The 17,906-nt window shown below is 42.5% G+C and overlaps 1 long non-coding RNA gene across 1 annotated transcript; it reads right to left on the bottom strand.

Annotated features, from left to right (window-relative positions):
* Positions 1–1,456: 1,456 nt before the first annotated feature.
* On the bottom strand, positions 1,457–17,511 carry LOC121664127. The gene is made up of 3 exons (XR_006015889.1): positions 13,621–17,511; positions 10,595–12,830; positions 1,457–7,467 (listed from the first exon to the last, which is right to left on the bottom strand). It is a non-coding gene; the product is annotated as an uncharacterized LOC121664127 (long non-coding RNA).
* Positions 17,512–17,906: the final 395 nt, after the last annotated feature.

The raw sequence follows: 17,906 nt of genomic DNA, 5'->3' as shown, positions 1-17,906 counted from the left end.
CCTGGCTGCTCTTTGCATTTTAACCAAAAAAACCCAACATAAATTCAAAACCAGACAACATCCAGAAATATCTCTCCAGATCTCTCAAATCTCTGAGGAAAGACTTGTGCCCAGTGGGACTTACCCCTCCATTACCCCACAAAGCATTTGAATTCCACAAGAAAATGCACTTGAAGCAGCAGTGAAGTATTTCCTAGATTAGAGCAGATAACACTGAAGTTGAAAACATTGGAGTCAATGGGAACAGGAATGTCCTCAGCAAAGAAAAACATCTGCAAAACTGAGCAGCAAGGCTAATAAATCTGGGTCCTCCTGGGTTTGTGTGTCTTGACTGGCTCCTCTGATGCGTCATGAAGGCTCCTGCTATAGATTCAGCCATTGGGAAAGGCATGACTGGAATATTTCTCCTCTGTCTTGCCGCCTATATTCACAAACCGGTATAGGCACATTTTTCCCCTTTTTTGTCTTCTGTTAAAATTGACCAAAAGGATTAAAAGTTATCCAGGGAAGATAAAAATGGACAGAAACAGATTAAGATAATAGTCTCTCCCCTCTGGAAAATGAGAAAAAGTACCAGAAAAAAAGTAATTACAATTCAAGTTAGCTATTTGGAGATATGAGGGCAGAACTCATGCCGGAGTGTCATCCCCTCAGTATTTGGAATTACTTAATCTTGCTGGGAGACAGTAACAAAAATAATAATAATAAAGACTTGCAGCTAGGGTCAGTCCCTATCAGATACTTGCAAATGTTTTCAAGTGTTTCCAAGGGATAACCCCTGCTCACAGCCAGAACAGATCAACTATTTTCTATATGGCACTGCGTCTGTCATGTTTCTTGTGCCCAGGTCTGGCTATGGTGAGCCACAAACCATTTTGCTTTTCTTTGTGGATGCCTGAACCCTCTCAAAAAGTACCAAAAACTATTAGAAACCTCAACCAAAATTTAGTGGAATGTGAAATTTGCCTGAGCTGGTATGTCTGTGTTCTCTGCTGTAAGTTCACAATACTCTAAATTCACAGCACACTCATACCCACACTCACAGGTTGCTCTGAATCAAACACAACCTCCCCTTTTCTCTCTGGTGAAAATGGAGAAGCAAAGCAAGATGGCTTGTATAAAGCATTTTATACGCAAGAGAGATTAGAACATTAGTGGCGTAATAAAGTAAATAAGATGGCAATTGACCTGAGACTTGTGGGGTTTACCCCAATTTTTTGTTTATAGTTGAAGGTCGTAAGCTATACAAACCTCTATTGATCAGAGTCCTCTTTGTTTAAACAGAACCTACTGTATTTATTTGTGCTGTTCCTCTAAAGTCAAACAAAAGGGGACAGTTTCAAGTAAATCTCTGCATGACACTGCTGCCATGTGGTTCATTCACTCAGTATACAGATGTTTTCAATCTGTACAGTTTGTCTTTCATATCCATATGAGATGAAGCAGGCTTGATTTAGGCTGGGAATGATGCCAAAGAGAGAAGATACACCATTAACCCTTAATAAACGACTTATGAAGCATCCCTGGTTTATTCATTAAAAGGACTCCATGAAGGATTATCATAACACCTTATGAGTGGTAAGAACCCTTTATTTGCCCATAATATTATAAGACATGTATTTATATTGAAAAAAAAATGCTTGGTGTGGGAGATCCTCCCCTTTCATTCCCTCGCCCACTAACATAGAGGCTAAAAATAAGCATCTACTTAAACTCAGCATTCAGATAACGAACATTGTCAAGAATTAGAAGAACAGAATTAATCTGGGGTTTGCACTGCCAGTGCTGCACTGTGAAATCAGAACCCCGTGTCCTGGGCATCACACAAGTCTTGGCAGAATTGGTTCTTGCTTTACCAGTTAATACAGACATGTATTTAATATATAGTGTAGGCATTTATTCAGTATATACTGCATATAAAATAGTGCCTCTTTTTACACCTGTGTGGAACTGACACTGAGCAAATTGAGAGACTTTTCCAAGGTCAAAGGAGAAGGAGGTAGCAGAGCCAGGAATTGAACCAAGCTGCCCCAAAATGCAGCCCAGGGAGTTCCAAAACCAACCCTTCTATATTATTTCCCCTCTGCTTTCCTCAACATCCTTTTCTTCTAACAATTACAGCTCTTTACAAATAGTGGATGTGCATTTTGAACAGCACTGGGCTCACATTGGATACAGGAATATTAGAAGCAGCTACTGGCTTGGAAGCAATTGGGGAAAAAAAGGACATGGCTTTTTCTTCAGAGTTTACAGGGTTTGCACACAGAGTCTATTCTCACTGTATTATTCGGCAAACAATCAGTTGCACCACTACAAAGAAGAAACTGCTGGTCTACTGCAACTAATAGACAATCTCATTCAATCAGTTTCATCCTTTACTAAAACATGCAAAACCCAGTAGAGAGTTTAAACCCACTGTGCCAATAGTAACATCACTTGATTTTAGCAGGGAGCAGTGTGGCTTGGCAAATAATATTTTAAAAAACTAATCAGAATTAATTTGTTTTTTCCTTCTACGCCAGCTCGGTTTGAAGGCAGAAATGAACCACACTGCTTAGCTTAAAGAATTCAGAGTTGAAGGCCACTGCTCACACTGAAAAGCGTGGGCTGAAAAGCCTGCTCCCTGCTATAGAGCCATCTCCCTATAGATTTTATGGCCAGTCCTGTGCAGTAAGCAGGACAAAAAGTCTATGAAGTTGGAAGATATTCCGCCCCATTTCAGGTTCTGTTTGAAGAAGGGTCTATACATAGTCACATGTATGTTCAATTATTAATTTTCCAGGAGGTGTTTGAGTCAGGGAGAGCAGGCTCAGCACATACCATAAAAACACTCCTGCTCCCTCTTCTCAAGATCTGCACTACAGGTCAAACAAGCTACGCTCAGTCATGGGACATTAAGTCCCTGGATCTTGAACTCCAGCTGACTGCCTCACCCAAGCTTTTAGGCTAAACAAGCATCTCCCCAGCCTGGATGTTAAGTGAAGCAGTCAGTAGGTCAGGCTTCTCTTAACCCCTCTGCCAAGAGAGCTCCTCTCAGGACAGCTTTGCACAGCCCAGACCCTCCCCAGACACTGCTCAGCAAGGAATCAGTCAAACACAGTTTTTTTCCACCTCCTTCCCTACGATAAAAACCTTCCTCCCCCCAGTGCTAATCCCAGTGCGGGAGACACAGCCCTTTTCTAGCTGACTGGGGGGAAAAGCTGAACTCACAGCTGACCCAGCCCAGTCCTCACACCACCCATGCACACAGCTGGAGCCTGGCTCAGCCCTCTTTAACCCCTCCACCACAGCCACAGGTGAGACTCTCAATGGGCACAGGGAGGAAATTGGGGTGTCCTCGTAGGGAAAACACCATCTGGCTGACACTGGACTGCTTAAGCTCTGTGTGTAATTGCAGGTGCTTAGCACAGGGTGTGGGTGTGTGCAGCTCCACATTCCCTGCTCGGCGTGTCCTCAGGTTTGTGGCCTCTCTGGGGCATGAGCAGTTTTGAGTTTGAAGCTGGGTGGGAGCCTCGACCCCTTGCAAAGCCAAAAGCTCAAATAGCATAGAATCACAGAACCCTTTGGGTTGGAAGGGACCTTACACCCCATTCAGTTCCACTCCCTACCATGGGCAGGGACACCTTCCACTAGACCAGGTTGCTCAGGGCCCCATCCAATCTGGCTTTGAACCCTTCCAGGTATGGGGCATCCACAATTGATCAAGATCAAGAAGTTCACAAGACAGTGATGTATGCGAACTGGAAATAACCCAAACTGAAAGCAGACAGTTGAAAACAGATCTGCAAGGAAGGGCTCTGACCATTGGGCTGTGATATAAAACAGGACAGTCACCATCCCCATATTGGTGTCTTGAAAGGTCTTGAAAGTCTTGGACTCTGCTCTGTTCCTTGGAGGATCAGTTCTGGGTGCCCCTGCCAGGGAGTTACCGGCATCTGTACATCAAGTGTTCTCCATGTGAAAATATCTGACAAAATAGGGGGAATCACAAATGGAGTCAAGCGAAATACAAACTATTTTCTCCAATTCATAAACCAAGCCAAAAGCATAATCAGCCCAGAGCACAAGTCCTCCTAGTCCCAGTCTATTCACCAGCTCCCACCATCCCAGCTCTGCAGCCCAGTCATATGGAATACACTTTTTTGGAGATATAAACTCCTCTTAAAAAAAAATAAATAGGAAAAGTGACTGTTTCATCCATGGTACTTTAACAGAAAGCTTCTTCAGTGGGACTATTTTTAAACCAATTACTCATTAAATATGGGGCAAGAATGGTGAAGAGAGGGAGCCACGGTTACTGGCCCCTTTTTAGGTTTTAAACCAAACCAGAGACAACAGTCAAACTTGGGACAATCCTGGGTAAACCACAAGAGATGGCAGCACTTCTCATCATCCTAAAACAACAACATTTTTCCAAGTTTTTTCAATCAAAAATGCTATTAAGGCCACCCTGGAATTTGCTACCATTTTTTCCTTACCCAAAGCTATTTTTCAACAGAAGTATTGAGTTTACATATTAATACACCACTAAAAACAGGATGAAGAGACTGGAATGCTGGAGTTACTGATTTGTTTGGGATTTTCTAAGAAAAAATAAAATAATTCTGTTCCACCAGTTTTCTTTATTTTTTCTATCTTTTCCTTTTTCACATTAAGTGACTGTTTCAAATTAATAGAAAGAGGATGCAGCATTTCTTGGGTTTTATTTTATGGGTTTTCCCAGCATATGGAATCTTTTTAAACATGAGAAGCTGTGGGTAATATGTTATTATATGCATATTTTAAGTTAACCATTCTTTATATCTTTCTCAAAAGAAAAGATTTATCATGTTTATGTCTGAGAAACATGTTTATTTGGAAGATTTACTCCAACTCTACTTATTTCCTTTACAGGGATATCAACTGGAAAACTATATAGCATTTTTTATAATTAAAATTAGGGTGGAGTAGAACGCAATCATTGCTTGCTTCTTTTCTAGATCATGGAAGATTTCTGTAAATCAGACTTGACAGGTTTAAAATGTTATTTTCTGAGCTTTTTTCCTTTGCCAATAAGTCCATTTTTAGGGTGGTGACAGAAACTCTGACCTGTAATGCCAGTGAGCCCACTGGCACATCTGAGAGATCACAGGAACCCACGTTTCCAAAAGCAGCACTAAACTGAAATGCAGCTCTTTGGGGAAGAAGTGAAGAGGGAAAGGAATGAGGGGAAGATGTCTAAACCCCAAACTGGCAGAAGGGAATGGCCATGGAGAGCTCCAGGTCTCCCAGGAGCTGCTGAGCACTGCTGGAGAGCAAGAGTCATGGGTGAGCTGAAAAAAGTAAAAGCAGTCAAAATCAAACCCGCAGCATGAAAACATGAAGAAAATGTGTACGTGACCCCGTTCACCTCTCCTTAACACAGATGTCACAACAGGAAGTATTCCTGGGCTGCCATGGGCATTAACAAACCTTCCTAAAAGCTTCACTAGTGACACTTTGCCTATATCCATCGCCAGCCATAGGTAGTATTCATAAACCTGTGGAAACATTTTCTGGATCTAGAACTCGAGCTGATATTGGGTCCAGCTAAATTCCAAGTACACAGTTTACTTTCCTCCTTCCCCACAACCACAATACCAGGATAGGAAATGTCATAACTCCCAAAATGGGTGTCTCCAAACACAACTAAAAACTTACATTAAACTGACAGAAAATAAGAGAAAAACAGTTTTACATAAGAATTGCCTACTGTAAAGAAAATTTCAATTTTGGCTCAGGAAAGACATTCTAATGACATGCGGAAAATGATATGAAGTTGTTACTAAGCGCTAACTGAGGAGGCAGGTTTTTGGATTCAAATTGGCATGACTTTAGGATTTTGTCAGGGTACGTGTTTAGTGTTCCTGTGTGTCAGAACTGGCAAGTCATGCTGAATGTAACATTTATCTCCTCTCTGTGCTGCAATTCCAGGCTGATCTGAGATTTCATTGGAGGGTAAGGCCAAGTATCGAGGCAGCCTCTGATACCTGCTCACACAGACTGCCCCTTCCCAAACCGCCCAACCTTCAGGGAAAATCACAGAATCACAGAATATCCTGAGTTGGAATGGACCCACAAAAATCATTGAGTCCAACTCCTGGCCCTGCACAGGACAGCCCCAAGAATCACACCATGTGCCTGAGAATGTTGTCCAGATGTTTCGAAGACGTAATTAGATTTTGAACTGCTGTAGGAAACAGAGTGATCACGTTCCCCAAGGAAAGAAGTGGTACTGGGGGAGACGGGGGAAGTTATATGAACTCCTGAGGCCAATGCTCGGTGGCAGGACCAGGAAAGCTGTGGTCTATAGGGGGGTGACAGGCAGAGGTGGAGCCTCTGGCATGGAGGTGTCTAAATTCAGCAGCTTCTGAGCATCCAGGTGGCCTGTGGGAGCTGTGACAAGATAGCTGACTCTGAATAAAACCTAGACTTGCTTCTCCAGACCTTGCTCTGGACCACTTGCCCAAGAGATGAATGCAAGTGGGTCTAACCAGCAGCTTGGCATTACTGCCCCATTCTGCACAGGCTCTCACAACACCTTCACTCCACAGTGCCACCCCCAACAACCCCTCCCCACTCAGATGTCCTCAGGAGCTGGGCTCCATGGGTGAGGACTTCCTCATTTTGCTGTTTCAAAGGCAAACAAAGCTCAGCAGTGGGGCAGTGGGCACCACCACACCAGGCTGCAACATCAGGCTCAGGCAACTCAGACATACCCACCTCCTGTTTGACATGCCCAGCTCAGCCAGTGACAGACAGGGAAGAGGTGAACGGCCCTGCTGTGACTTCTTCCTGAGCAGAGTGTGTGAGAAGGTGGAAAACACCATGGAAGAGTCAGACCAACCCTATCAGGCAGGGCTCTGACTAGCCAGACTGCCATGAATCAAGAGCCTGTAAGGAAGATCAGAGACAACAGGGTCTTTTTGTGCCTCACTTCATATCCACTTGAAGAGTCTTTGTTGCTCAACGGTTTGTGCATCCATTTATTTATTTTTTTTCCCACAGCTGTCAAACCACACTGATTTTCAGTCATTTTAACCTGGGCAGGATCAGCAAACCTAGTCCCTCAGGTGAAAAGCCAAGCCTGCAAGGAAACGACTCAAATTGGCTGAATTATCCGATTCTTCTAAGACGCAAAGCATTTGTTTGCTTTGCTTATGAGAGCCGAGGGAGGGATGGCACAGAAGGCTAAATCCTCAACATCCCCCTGGTACGTACTTCATGCTCTGCTATCGATGCAGGCAGAAACGTTTCCAGGGCTTACGATGCAGTTGGCAGTGTCTTTTCAGAAAAGGACCTCTATGGAGCAAGCTTGTGTCTGAATTCCATCTCAGCCCTAGGGAAGATGGTTTCTTCAGTTCCCCTTCAAGGTCAGTTGTGGGGTAACATATGTTATTCGTCTCTCAGTCTTGCTAACAGAATATCTGACTGAGCGACATGTGGAAACTGGGAAATAAAAATAAACAAAATGAATAAACACATTTAAAGGGCTTGGGGGGAGATAGAATCCTGACCTGCGTGTAACATCCTCACCAACGGGACAATGTTAAACAAAATTTGGGATTTGCATTTTGATAGGTATGGTAAATTTGAACTCTACATGACTCCTGTGCATCTGCTAAGCAAATATTTTATTGCAGATGTACAGCACAGAGTTGGTGTAAGCTCTGGGAACCTGCAAGCTCATTGCATTTGTGAATAGCATGTTGGAGTTTTTTTGGTCTTTTGCTCAGGCATTCCTTTTAATAATTAACATGGAGCAAGGTCTTGCAGAGAAATTATTATGTTTAAATGGTGTTTCAGCCCTTCTTCAGAGGATGAACTTGTAAAGGTGCTCTGTTCCCAGCTCTGCCTCTCCTCATGCTCCAGGCACAGTTTTGTCCTTGCTCAGACCTGGCCAGGCACAGCTGTGGAGCCCACCCTGAGCCCTGAGGAGGAGAGATGCAGCCTTGACAGCCCAACGGGAGCCCTTCTGCCTCCTTGGTGATTCCTCTCCTGGACAGCGTGGGCATGAGTTTCAGTACAGCCTCGGTTATTCCCGCTGGGGATCTGCACTTCGTCAGCACAGCCCAGCACACGTCAGCAAAACCCACATGGTGTCTCAGGTACTCAGCACTTTAAAAGATGTTCATGTTATCCATGTTGTGTGCTAGCATCTGGGTAGTTGTAGCTCAAAGGGTTGTATATCCTAGACACTCAGGGCTGCTCTTCCCTCCATGCAGCAGCTGAAACGAAACCCCATGGCAGCACTGCAGCCCTGGTCCCGCAGCTCTCGTCTCTACAGTCATGTTTGCCATTCCAGCCTTGGTAAAGAGTTCCCTCACTGGCTCACCAGTGCTGCAGCACACCCTCTTCTTTCCTAAGATTTGGCCAAAGATCAGAGCAGTTTGGTTATAATAGCATTTGGCAGTAAAACTCTACCAAGAAACCTGGCCTGAGCAGCTGAAAGAAGAGCAGCAAAGTGAAGTATGAAAGATGATTAAAAGAGACTCCAGAAGGAAATTTCTGGGCATCCCTTGCAACCACCATATCCTTGGATTTCTATTTTTGCTTCATTCCTCTATGTAACACTTTTTTTTCACTCTTCCTTCCCTTTTTTCTTACAATTAACAAGGGAGAGGGATGAACTGTGAAGTCAGGTTACAAATATCTGCCTGAGCCTGTGTGCGCGCGTGCAGGCACGTGGGCACAGGAGCACAGCCAAAGAGAAGAGCTAGAGCCAGACTAGTGAAAAGAGGTAAAAGTGAGGATACTGAGGTACAGGAGAGTGCGTGAAAAAGTAGAAAAATTATCACACCAGTTTCTCTTAGCCAGCTGGCATAGCTGCTCTGCTAGTGAAAACTTAGAGGTTTTCACTGCAGTGTATTTCTGAGGTATTACAACTAAACTCAATTACAGAACATCACACAGAAAGGTATTTTAGTATTTTCAATGGGAGCACTGATGCTGGAACTGAAGAGCTTTTGAGCTGGAAGCAGAACCCAAAGCCTTTGCTTTGGTAATTCATGTAACAGCATGAGACAGGCCTGGGCTTCCCCAGAGGTAGAGGATACTAATGTCAAATATAGGACAAGGAACTCTTCTTCAGGAAATCCTGAGGATTGATCACTGTTACAGGCTTCCTGATGGACAAGATTTTGTTTCTGAAGATCCCATGGCTACGGATGTGCTCCCTGAAAAGCAGGTTTTGCAGTGCATCTTGCATCACAGGGCCTGGTCCTGGCCCTACATCAAAGCCTTCACCTCATGAGTCGCAGCAGACATCAAGATGTGCTGCCTGCTCTGATCTGTGCAGCAGCAGCTCTGCCCACGCCGGGCAGGGTACCACACCTCACACCACCCCAGTGATGCCAGTGGCATCCCAGGAAATAGCCCTGGTTCCAGGTAAGAGAAGGCCCAGGCATCAGTCCAGACTGGAAAGCAAATCAGGCAGGTTTTCTACCAAATTATTTCTGTGCTTTGTAGGACTGGTCTGCGGCAGCATATTCACATGGAATTCATTAGCACATCCCTTCTGCTAATCCTCACTGGGTTTAACACAACAGTATACATTGATTTTTTCTGGCCTCTGAGGAGAGCTGTGTCAAGTCAGAAGCATGTGCTTTGGGACAGGCTGAACCGAGGAAGCTTGGCCCTTGAGAGATTAGAAAAATCAGGGATTTGAATGCTCATTGGAGGTTCAGGTGGAGTGAACCAGTGTTATGACTCAAAGGAAAATTCTGCCTCTTGAGACCCTTCACCTTTGCCACATCCTACTTTAAATACCAAGATCCAACCACTATTATCCCAAGGAGACTCTTAGATCCAATACTTGGACCCAAACCACAAAACAATACAGGGCAGGTTCCAAATTTAAAGACACCCTGTCACACACACGCAGCAACAAAATGGCTTTAGAGTTCACCAAACAGGACATCCACCCATTCCACCATCCCGTGAATCCCCAAGAACTGGGAGGTGGCTCTGCAAGTTTGCTGCTTGTCTCAGAAGTTGAAGTCTCAGAAGTTGAAGGAGAAAAAGATTCTCCTTCTTCTGCCAGCTGTGAAACTGAGCCCCATCCAAACAGCTTGGCTCCAAGGCAGCCACCTAATGATTCCCAGGCTTAGCTGAACATCTTTATCCCTCTAAACACCATATGATTTGGGATAGATTCAGTGGTTTTTCTGGACTACCCCCACAAATAAACACGAGACACTCCATGAAGAGAAAGGTGGGGGGCCATCTGCTGCACCCTCAGAGGAGCCCAGACCATCAGAGCAATCACAAACACGTGGACACCACTTCTTTAAAGCACTGGCATTGCAGCACCAGTCACATGATACAACCACTCCAGTGCTGCCAAAACACTCCATGATATCCCATCAGGAGTCTCCCCGTGTCCTGCCCTCACCCTGGATCCGCAGTGCTGCTCAAACCCTACTGGAAAACCATGGGGTGGCAATGGTGGGTGCAGCCCCAGTAGGGCAGGGAAGCCTTGGAGCAGGGATGCAGGAGAGGGAAAGAGATGGCAATCATACCTGGTAGAAGTTTAGGGAACAGAAGGAAGGACATGAGCAACAGGAAGCAGACTTACCTCACCTTTCAGAGCTTGATGAGACTTGCACAGAGATCTGTGTAATTTATTTCGCCATCCCGTTTAGATGTTGAGCACCCAGTTGCATCCAGCCCTGAGTGACAGCCAAGAGTGGATGTAAAAGTGTAGATGTGCAAGTGTGGATACGTTGAACTCTTATGGTTTCTGGAAAACTTTATTAATATTACAACCTAGAACTCTGTTCTGCCCTAGTAATTCCCACCATCTGGAGATTTCATTCTATACTTAGAGATAAATCCCCAAAGCCCATGTGCCCTGTACTGCCAGGTACTATCACTGACAGTGGTGGGGAATCTGTCCACTTTTTATTGTCTCTAATATATAATTTATTATCCAAAACATCGTTTTACCCATACAATTTTCACTACAGCTTGTTTTGTAATAAATCATTTGTGTAGTAAGCCATACTTCCCAATTTGCAAATTTACCCTATATATGCCTCTTTTTTTGTGAATATATTCACTATTCAGAATGATCAAGTGCATAATGTGGCATCTAAATCTTTGTTCCACCTATCTTATAGTATAGTTGAAGTAAAATAATTTTAATGTCAAATTATGGCACAGGTTACGTTTCTGGTCCATAACTGTATTTTCAAACTCAGGTTCTTGAAGCTGGGCATCTAAGGCTGTATTTAAGCATAAAATGAAAATTTGTTTGAGAAAAGTGCTATCTATCTACTTTTCTGTAATTTTCAGGAAAGACAAAGCATTTAGGAGAAAGATTTCTAAGAATAATATTTTAAAATTTCCATGCATTTCAGCAGCTCTTCAAATAACAGATGATTATTGTTATTACTACTATCATGAGGTTTTGGTAATCTCATAATATCCATGTCAAGTTATTTCTCGTTGCCAGAATTTGCATCTTCAATCTGGGCTAAAAAAAATCATCAAGCTAATAATCATGTGCTCATCCTGCACATTCTGGTGCCTCTGGCCCTTGCTGCCCAGCTTCACACTGTCCGTGTGCTAGTAGATAATCCAGCTCCTAAAAGCTGACTCCCTCTTTATCTTTATGTGACGCTGGCCTACAAAGTTCAAGGTAAGGCCATTGTGTCTTGAGTCTATTTTTACTGTACAAAACATTGGATGGAACTTAATTATTTTTTCCATCTGCCAACCATTTTGACTAATTGAACCCTTTGGAGCCAGGAGTCAAGGTTTCCCAATGTAAACCAGATCCTGGAACTCGGCATTAGCAGAAATGTTGAAAACTCATGAAGGATTTTTTGGTTCTGAGGTTTGGTTCTGTTTTCCAGAGTCTGACCAGGATTCAGAAGAAACCCAAACCCTCTCCCCTCTCCTGCATATACATTTTTTTAGGTTCTTTTAGTGTCTCAAATTTTCCAGGCACTAAAGATTCCCATTACCAAAAAAGAAAAAAAAAAAAAAAAGTAAAAATTGAAGGATATAACTTAAAACCCCAGTCATATGGAAAGTCCCAGAAAAGGCTCAGAATTCCATTACTTTGGCAAAAGCAGAGCATGCTTGGGCAGCATTAAAAATGAAGCATAACTTAATGCTGGAGGTTTCCTGATGAGCGTTCTGCACTGAAGACCAGATTGTTGACACTTCCACAGTGTATTTTAATATGATTTTAACTAGAATTTTTCTCCTTACAAGAGTAACTACTCTGGCCCATAAATTCCATTCCGTATTCTATTTTCTTGATAACCCATAACTAAACTTCCAACTGCAATAACATTCCACCTCTGATTTTAGCTCAGAATGTGAAAATTTTGGGATTAGCCACTCTTCCAGCAGTGGGAGATCACCAGGACTGACAGCTGAGAGGTCCTATTTTCCAGCAGTGACTTGTAACAAAACTGTGGTGAGATCAGGTAGTGAAGCCTACATGGGTGGCTTGGTGCCTCTTGGTTTCAGCTTTGTTTCTGCCTTTAGTCCTTTTCAGAACTTGGTATAATTAAGGTGGCATTTCCATGTTGATGACTCCGGCTTCATTCATCTCAGGCTCTTTCTGCTGCTTCTGTTTCTTTTCCCAGCAGTTCCTCAGTTTGCCACCAGCATTAATGATGTGCCACTCGAGATGCTTCATCCTTTTCATGTCTTTGCAGCGTGGCCATTAGGAAGCAGAAGTTTCAATGGCTTCTACCACCACGTTTGTTCCCTTTGACAGAAAACTCATTTTACAGCAGAGCTGTGATACTTCGGAAATGCTTCGCAGAAATCAGGGATCTGTCTGAAATTCTGCACTGGAGGCAAATGAAAATTTTTAATAGAACTGGGTCTTAGTTCCGCTAATTTCAATGGTTCGTTTCGCTGTTCTGGCAGTCAGGATCCATTAGTGGAACAGAAGGAGAAGCATGTATAATGCATGTACAGCAGCCACATTCTAATCTCAAATTTCTTTTTTCTTTTAAGTTCTTATTTTTTTAAATAAATATATAACGAGTTACTGACAGTACTTAACAATATCTTATACTAGACACTGTAATACCCCAAATAAATACTTAATTTCTGCTTTCCTGCAACTTCACTAGGATTACATCATGTCAGATTACTCTAAGTCTGCTTTAACCCAGTTTGAAAACACTAGTTATTCAAAGATCCTTACCATTCTTAATTTCATTTCTTGAAATATGTTTTCTTTTGGTTCCTTTATACAGTTTTTCAAGCCTGTGAAGGCCACAGAGTGGTTAAGTCAGAACAAGCCTGCTAATGAGGAAGCTGGGAAAGCAGAAATGTTGTTTCAGTTCACAACAGAGCTCCCTCCCTTCCTCTCCCACTGGCCAGCAGCACCTTGTTCTGCTGGGCAGGGAGATCACAGAACCACAGAATGGCTTGGGTTGGAAGGGACCTTAGGGATCCTCCAGTTCCCTCCCCTTCCAGGGGCAGGGATGCCACCCACCAGCTCAGGCTGCTGAGGGATCCATCCAGCCTGTACCTAGTTCAACCTTCAGACAGTTTGATGTGGTAGCAAACATACCAATGGTTTTTGTGATGTATAAAAACATCTAAGGAGAACATGAATTCAATTCTTACCATGAGATAGCATGTGGTCTTGATCTCTAGGCCTGCTTGTAGATTAGGACCACTGAGTTAGAAGGGAGGTGTGCACTATCTTCCTCCACCCAGAGAAGTCATTAACATATGCTCCCTACCATGAATTAAATTAGTTTAGTTTCTCCTGACGATGCAAATAAACTCATGAAGCACTGCTCTACAGAGCTGCAAACTAACCCATTTGAAAAGACTTTTGCAGCTTTTGTTTATCATTCCATATGATAAACAGTTACCTCCCCAAATTATCAGGAAAAAAATTTTCACCATTCAGCAAATAACAAAAATTGTGTTTTAATGATAAATAAAAAGTCACAAAGCTCAGCATGTTTTGCTGAGAACCATTAATGAGGGAAGATGGTGAGGCCTGTAAATTTACCTTCTCTTTTGTTAACACTCTTTTCCATCTGCAACACATATACTTGAACAAAATATAGGTTCCTTATATAAAATTTAGAGAAAAAAACCCTAGATTTTGATGCTCATTTAATCTGCTGCCTGATCTTATGTTGAAGTCTTCTGAAAAGCTGAAATGACTGAGCTTCTAATCCCACTATGTTTCTCTGAAAATCAGCACCATAATGATGACATTAATTATTGTTGCCTTTGACTTTCCTTCCTTCGTAAATATCAGCTTAAAAACCAGCTATTAAAATAGCCTTCCTGTGGTAGGAAGCACCTTATCTTGTACTTTCGTGTCCCTGTAACATCTGCATACGGTACTCTGAACTTTGCTGCTGCTCCCAATTAAAAGCAAAACAAAAAACCCCAAATAAACTTGATAATACTTTGTTGGAAAAGGACTTAAGCAATATCCTGCTTGTTGGAGAAAACCCAACACGATGTGTTCCTTTAGTGTAGGAAATAGGATGCAGTCTTGGGACACAATAAAGCCCACAAAGTGCCCTTCCCTTCCCTCTGCCTTCTGATCCTATCCCTGTGCTCCACGGGCTTTCCAAAGCTCACAGCACTTGTTTTCTTCATGGTTATCCAAATAGAAGATACTGCTATCTCCTCAATTTCCAAAAATTTCTGGCAATCTTTAAGTTCTTATTTTGCAGCGTGCATTTGGAAATACTCTCTCACCCTTTTGTGCTCTTAAAATGTATTTTAATGGCTTAGTTATAAAAATCTTTAGCGTCTTCTGTACAAAAGCTTTAAAACTGACTATTTATTTGGTTGCATCTGTCAATGAGATTTGGGAATTGCTTTATCTTGGGTATGCGTTTCAGGTCTCTATAGCAGACCTGTCTGAATTCAGCTGTTACTCTGGTTTAACTGAATGAACAGATTCACACACCCTGTCCCAGGAACCAAAAACCCAAACCATCAAGAGAATGGGATTTATGCAAGCTAGTATCCAAAGTGTAGCTAGTCTAAAAATACACACATGAGAGAAAAGCACAAGATAGTGATTCCTTTGGGCTTGAATTTAGCCAAAATTATATTGTTTGTGTATGCAGAGTTCATTTTGCCTGAACCAGCAGTGCACATACTGACAGCAGGCTCCCTGTGAACCCTCCCACACCAGCCTGGGGAGATGTGAGCCCAGTTAGACTCCTGCTGCCTGAATATTGGCCCCAAACTGCCAGACAATAGAAGATGATGACCAGATCAATGCAGAGACAAACAAGACAAGGTACCACCATAAAATCTCTGGAAACAAGACAGCAGGCAGGGGAAACCTGTTTCACTCACATTCTCATGTTTAAGTGTGGCCAGTTGGCTGTTCACAGTATTTTGTGCAGGCAAAAATGCAATAAAAAGAGGATGAGCACAGGCAGAGTCGGTACTGCTGATTGAGGATCTGCAGAGCAAGTCACAGGATCTCCACTGGCCCCAGACACAGCAGTGGGTGTTTTCCCAGAGAAGTGTCTGCTGGAGAGGAAAGACACTGCAGAGTTAGATGGTGGGATGAACGTTTTTCATCTCAAAATGGGTGTTGGCTCATGTCAAAAGGGTGTCTCAATCTCTCCCCAAGAAAGCCATTGCCAGTACTTCTCTGCGACTTGGCATGATCATCTGTCTCTTTTCCAGAGACAACTGCTGCCCTGTCTCCACCCTTACATGTGATAGGGGAGGCTTAGCAACCACATGTAGACCTCAGTGACAGATGTGAGGTGAAGAGCTCTGTCCAGTATCTAAATAAGGGAAAATACAAAGGTCCTTTGTCAAGCCACTGCAGACGTAAGGAGTGAAATGCCTAAATTCACTATCAAAAAACTTTTAAAAGAGCAAGCAGAAAGCATCTCTGAGATTTTTTCAGATTTTAAATAAAGAATGGTTCATTTGAACATGATTTATAAAAAAACCCCAAAACCTTAAAGGTTTATCTGAAAACTCATGGGGTCAATTACTGCTTGAAAGCATTGGTTCAGATGTCCAGTCTTCAATGGGGAAATGATCAGACCCCATTGAAGCGCAATCAGGAGTCCCATTCAGAAAGGATTATCAGGAACAGAGTCATTTCTATCTCAATTTCAGACTTCTGGACACTGACCTCAGAAAAATCCTGGCAAGTGTTTTTACAATTACTATATTCATGAAAACCTTCAAAAAGATTTTTTTCAAATTCCTCAATTATTTGCAAATAGATGACATTTAGCTGCATATCACTTAAATTCACAATCCTCTTAAAAACATGTGGTCTTGATTTGGCACTATTTGTTTCCATTTGATGCAATTCTATGACTCTGTATCAGATAATTGCATATTTCATTTGCCTTGAATATTGAACTGAGGTCTGAATGCTGTTCCCCCAGCCCAATTACTCCAGAGTAATGAACAACAAGCCAGAATACTGGGCTGGAAAACCAAAACCAAGGAGAACAATAATCAATGGGCACTTCTATATATTTTTTCAAGAACACACAATGGTCAGTGCCGAGCTGAAATTTTATTTATTTATACAATTGTTCCATTTGGAACTCCCCATTTGGAGCTAACTTCTAAAAATGTTTCATCCCAGTATTGAGTGGTACCTTCATCACTTATTATATCTTTCATTTTACACCCACAATTAATATTACTCACAAATGAAAACCCTCAGTTGCCTGTCTGCATCATTTATCCACTTGATTGATAGCTGATGCAACTATTTTGGAGTGCAAAAGAGCGTCTGCATATTTGGAGGCTACTTTAGCTGTCTAATTAGGTTTTCAACTCTGTGTGATGCAGAAATCATCTTCCAGCATGCTCATTCTCCAAATTCTTTCCTAATATATAATGATCAGGTTTGGACCACCAAAACAAGCAAGAAGCTACCAGTTTTATGTTCTGCTAGAAAAGGAATATTGAAAATAAATTTAAATAAAGGAAATTGCAATGGGATGATGAATTCATTGGCACAGTAAATGCACACCTGCCTCAATATCAAAATTAGGATAGATACCAAAAAATGACAACATTTCAGAGTTAGCATGTTAAGAAATCTTTTCAAAACATCCAAGAGAACTGTGTCTCTCAGATGGAATGGATTCCTTCAGATAATTCTACAGGTATTCAGGTAATTCTACCTCTACCTGGAAAAGTGCATCTTGACTCCTTTCTCCAAAATTACCACTGCATATCGATGTTCAAGACAAGGAAAAATAAAAAAACCTTCAACATACACGTGTCCTTCTCAGAAAACAACCAGTCCTACAACATGTGCTTTAAATTACAGATGAGCCTCTGCACTTCACTGAATGAGGAGGAATTTTGGCATGTATTTACACCCTTTCTGAATGGGGGAAAGAGGAAATTATTTAGGGCTTGGTACCACTTATACTCCACTTGCATAAATGGGAATTAGGCAGCAGGGAGTTACTGAAAAGCCTCCCTGCTCCGAGGGGTGAGCACGCTGCGGACGCGCTTCCGCAATGGCTCCTGCATGGAACGCTCGCACTGCGTAACCAGGAAACCAGGTCTGCTTCATCATGAAGGAAAACTCTCCCGTGCCAGTGATTCCTTTCATGACAAAACAAAATTTCCAAGCTGGGACATCTGAGTGGTATCAGCTGTCATGGCTTGACTTTAAAATCAGGAAACTTCTTTCCACTGCATCGTCATCACCAGGAGGTAGATGGTTAAAGGATGGAAGAGTAAGTAAGTATATTTTTTTCCACAGATGACCATCTAAGGGGAGATGAGGGAAATGAAGGTAAGTATACTACAGTAGTACAATCTAGGATAATATCCATCCTTCCTCTGGGGAGGTTTCCCATAATACTTTATCCTGACAGCTTGCTTCTCCTTATTTACAGTATTTGCCTGGGGTAGAAATTCAA

This window comes from Corvus kubaryi, unplaced genomic scaffold (genome assembly GCF_017639235.1).
Source record: "Corvus kubaryi isolate FWS band 111438036 unplaced genomic scaffold, C.kubaryi_AGA036_p1.0 37300, whole genome shotgun sequence".
NCBI classification, from domain to species: Eukaryota; Metazoa; Chordata; class Aves; order Passeriformes; family Corvidae; genus Corvus; species Corvus kubaryi.
This window is presented reverse-complemented; position numbering and strand designations above follow the sequence as displayed.